Consider the following 5,030-nt stretch of genomic DNA (forward strand, 5'->3'; position numbering starts at 1 on the left):
ATTTTTTTGGACTTAGATTATTTTCAGCGTATTATTTTTGTATTTTTTCAGGACTTTATTTTTTCCAGATGTATTTTTTCTGTATCAAATTTGAACTTAGTAATTTTACAGAAAAGTCTATACAGTTAGACTGTATCATTTCTGTATTAAATTTGGACTTAATAATTTTACAGACAGTTTGTCTGTATTATTTTTATATCAAATTTAGACTTAGTAATTTTACAGAGTTTGTCTGTATTATTTTTATATTAAATTTGGACTTTGTAAATTTATAGAAAAGACCTTACAATTAGACTGTATTATTTTTATATTAAATTTGGACTTTGTAATTTTACAGAAAGACGGTCAGTATTTGTTGTCTCAAATTTGATTTTAGTACATTTACAGAAAATTCCATATATTTGGTCTCTATTTCTTTTTGTTGGGGGGGGGGGGGGGTACATTTAGACATATTTTCTATTTACATTTGTCTTTATGAACTTTATAAATTTTAGAGAAATTCCTTGCAAAATGTCTGCTGCTTTTTTTTATAAGTTTATAGCATACCCGGTACTTAGAAAATTTTTATTATATATTTTTTTCAGGAATCTTGGTATCCGATTATCTAGAACTTAAATAATTAATTGGTACTAAAATTTATGTTAATCTCAATCAGTAGTAATCCAGAGGAATATTTCCATCTTAGGCATGAAGATTTTACAGCGGGTTTACATTGACTTTTCAGCGGGTTTACATCTTTCACGTGTTTACATCTATCACACAACAGGTGGTCTTGCAGGCTATATAACAAATGATTGCATCATACTACAATTCAGAAATTACGTGATTTACCTGTGCACATGGAAAGTCCCACCTAACTATTACCATGCATACGATGTTTTCTTCAGATTTTAGTATATATGTGCATTTTTTTTCACTCAGAGAAGGAATCATATTCAAATTATCCTAAATAAATTTCAAGAAATTAGCTTACAATGTTCAAGTCTAGAAAGGGATGTGCAAGTAGTAGGTTTCCTAATTTAAATTATCAGTGTTTAGATATTTACACTAGAGAAAGTTGGCTGAAACATGTGCAAAAATTATTAAAGTTTGGAAGTATTAATTTTTCTAACCTGCTTGGACTGTGTTATTGTGTAGTGGTACTGTCAATTTAATATAAAATTAATCGAAAATACTTTTTTCCAGGGAAGGAGGGGGGGGGGGCATTTTGGAAAAAACGTGTAGAGACTATTCTCTTTACTTGGAAAATATTCTACTAACATTATCAAGTGAAACTTGATCTCTCACCCCCCCCCACCCCCCCCCCCCCCAAAAAAAAATTAATGCCATGTATAAATTTGTTTTGAAAAAAAAATGGCTTAAATAAGAAATATTGACCCTCAGCTTGTCAAATTTATCAGTTCATTCAAAGAAACTAACTTAGTTTGTTGTTTTTTAGCCTTTTGTCACATCACATTCAGTTTTTGGTACAAAGTAAGTTGTTTTTATTCAGATAAAATATCAGTTTTTCTTCAACTCTGTGTTTAATTCTACTCTCGGTTTTAAAAAAACGATCCTGATTTTAATTAGTTAATAATTTACAAGTTAATTATCTTTGATCTTGGGCTAATTGTTGCATAATCAATGCAATCAAATGACAGTTTCTCAAGTTAAATCTTCTACCCTGACAGCCTGGGCATGTTAATTAGCCAGGTGGCTGTGTGCTTGCGTTGATCAAGCGTGAAGTGATTTCCTGTCGTGAATTCACACTTGGTTGCGTTATGTAAACAAGAGATTATCAGTATGCACTGAATAAACAGAACAGCTAAGGAATATTGCCTACACTGGGAATATTTATTAAAAAAGGACATGGCGCCGAGAAAAGGGGGCATGGCTCTATGCCTTGCTATTTTGCTTTAGATTTAACACTAAATTGATCCTTCTTCTTGAGCTTTATGGTCTATTTTACAGGTCAACTTGTATAATTAAAAAAACAAAACAATATGGCTGACCAGAAATCTTTCTCATCTGTAATCGGAAAATTTCTTTAAAAACAAAAATAACGATTATAAGAAATGATTCCTAATAATTATTCTAGTAATGATGAAGGGTTTATTAAATTGATTCCATATTACTTATAAGACTTCGTACATAAATACATTTCCTTAGACTGTTAAAAATATTTTATTTTTAAAAATCGGCAAACATTCGTAAATAAGGAGCTATTTGATTGGTCAGATTTTAAAATTTTTCTTTGCTTTTCTCTGATTGGTTAACGGTAATTTACCCACGCCATTTTGAAAAATAGATCGACGAACCGAATTGAGAGAGTTGGTGATGTTTAATAAAATTTAGCTAATATTCGCCGATGAAATTGGTAGAAAATAGATGTTTAGCTACAGTATGTTAGCATGGATCACATTTATAAACAAAGAAAAGCGAAAACGGAAGGAGGTTGGCGTTTTTCAAGCATCATGCCCTGGCTTTCCTGGTGTAAACAACGCCATATGCGGTAAGAATTTACATAAAATAGCACAGTAGTTTCAATTTTTAAAATGTGAAATGTAGATTAATAAATGTTACCTTTTATAACCAATTCATAGTAGGTCAAATTAAATGCAGATATATTGGATTTGTGGCGAAAGAGAGTTTTGTTATGCTACTTTCTATCTTGAATTGTATGGATAATTACGGGCTTTCAATGGCAAATGATATTATTTACATGGACCAAAAATGACTTAAAAATTAATTTCACCCTATCCCTCAGGGCTAAACATGGAATAATAACAAATAAAATCATCTTGGCATACAACCATTTAAATTTTGAAATGTGAAGGGGGGGGGGGGTAATCATTGCAACTAAGCTTCATGGATTTATGGTTTAGCATACTTATAATCTATTTCAAAAATGACTTGAGAAGAAAGTGGTAAGAAAGATTTTTTTTTGGCACAAACTAATTATTTTTTATATCAATATATGATGATCCATATTTCCCTTGCCCAATATCAGTTTAAGATTTCAAATCAAATGAACCCCCCCCCCCCAATAAAAGGGGGGGGGGGGATAATGGCTCAATTTGTAGAATATTTTGCCATGAAAAATTCCTATGAGGTGTATTGACAGTTTTATATTTTCATTTTTTAATGCTCTGTATTTCTACCTGTTCTACAAAACATTTATCAGTATCATTACTTGTACAGTTTGAGTGCCTCTGCAGAGCCAAAGAAGAAAAGATGATTAGTTATAGAGGAATAGGTCACCCACCCACCCACCCTACCCCTTGAAGCATTACAGGTGTGTAACATTGACAATATCAGCTAATCATGTGAAGATTTCTTTTTGTGTGTGTCTGTGCATCTAATTTGATATACCCCGGTACATTTTGATATTCTATTTTTTAGATTATGCAGGACCAAGCAGGATGACAGTGAGAAAACTGGAGATGTACTTCTTCAACAAAGTAAAGTGCTGTACAAAAGAAACCCCAAAGCAGAGAGGAGATCTAGACTTTTGAATTCATATTTCATTATAAATGTACAATTTACAAAGACAATAAGATTGATAAAACATGACTTAGAAATGAGGACAATTGAAGAGTGAATACTGTATGTAAGACAGAAAAGATCAAGATTATTGCACAAAAAGTAACTAAATCAGTAATCTAAAGCCATTTCTCTTTAAAATCTGATTGAAAGCTGCATTTAAGAACAAGTGTTTCACGTTTTTAGTACTTTTCTAGGCACTGCTTTGTATTATTTAAAGCTTTTTTATGTACTTTTTGTCTATCATTCTTGTACCTTTTTTGAACTCCTTAATGTATTTTTTTTGTATTTTTCAGAATGTATTATTTTTAGATTTTTTTGTTTTAAATGCGATTTTAATACAGAAATAATAGACTGATACAAAATTAATACATTTTGTATTATTTTCCTATTTTTTTTTTCAAGGTGCTTTAAATAATACAGAAATAATAGACTGATACAAAATTAATATATTTTGTATTATTTTCCTATTTTTTTTTCAAGGTGCTCCAAATAATACAGAAATAATAGACTGATACAAAATTAATACATTTTGTATTATTTTCCTATTTTTTTTTTCAAGGTGCTCCAAATAATTCAGAAATAATAGACTGATACAAAATTAATACATTTTGTATTATTTTCCTATTTTTTTTTCAAGGTGCTCCAAATAATACAGAAATAATAGACTGATACAAAATTAATACATTTTGTATTATTTTCCTATTTTTTTTTTTTTCAAGGTGCTCCAAATAATACAGAAATAATAGACTGATACAAAATTAATACATTTTATATTATTTTTGTATTTTTTAGTTCTTCTCTAAATTGTATTATTTTTGTACTTTGGATAAGGATTTAATACAGAAAAAATACAAGAGTACAGAAAAAATACATCAAGTGTATTATTTTTGTATTTTTACTGAGAAATAAAGTATATTAAAAATATATTTTTTTGTGTTTCATTTCTAAGAAAGTGTATTATTTTTGACCTAATTTGGAACCAAGATAAAAAGGGTTCCAAATTTGGTCATTAAAAATATACTTTTTTTGTATTATTTTTGTATTATTTTAATCTATTATTTTTATATTTATTTTCGATATGGGTTCTTAGCTCCTAACCTATCGACCTGCCTAATTTACATTCCCGTAGAATTATTAAGAAATCAACTCTCTTAACTTTCAAAGAGTTACCACAGAGAAAAATAAAATGCCCCGCCACAGCATGATATGTCCGTCAAATATTGTTCAATAATCATAAATTGGTTAGAGTGAAAGAAAATCAGGTAACCTTGATTAACAGATTGACACAGATTTCAATGATCTAATTTCCATTTCTTATCATGTTGAAAATATTGTACATGTATACATCTCTAAGAGACTTACAGTGTAGGGATTAATTATAACTAAATAATACATCATATAATTCTAAACTGGCTGTGTTAGAGCTTAACAAATATCTGTCTGCAGCTTTAAATTGTTTATTGAATATTTTGTGAAATAATGGAAATGCTACAGTCTAATAAAAA

General features: G+C 29.4%; 1 long non-coding RNA gene across 1 annotated transcript; it reads left to right on the top strand.

Moving 5' to 3' along the window:
- The first annotated feature begins 1,844 nt into the window (after positions 1 to 1,844).
- On the top strand, positions 1,845 to 4,073 carry LOC134235564 (uncharacterized). Its single transcript, XR_009985437.1, has 3 exons — positions 1,845 to 2,491; positions 3,181 to 3,274; positions 3,382 to 4,073. It is a non-coding gene; the product is annotated as an uncharacterized LOC134235564 (long non-coding RNA).
- Positions 4,074 to 5,030: the final 957 nt, after the last annotated feature.

The sequence above is a fragment of the Saccostrea cucullata genome, unplaced genomic scaffold, assembly GCF_032062105.1.
Source record: "Saccostrea cucullata isolate Sc308-1 unplaced genomic scaffold, CSIRO_AGI_Scuc_v1 ctg14042, whole genome shotgun sequence".
Taxonomy (NCBI): Eukaryota; Metazoa; Mollusca; class Bivalvia; order Ostreida; family Ostreidae; genus Saccostrea; species Saccostrea cuccullata.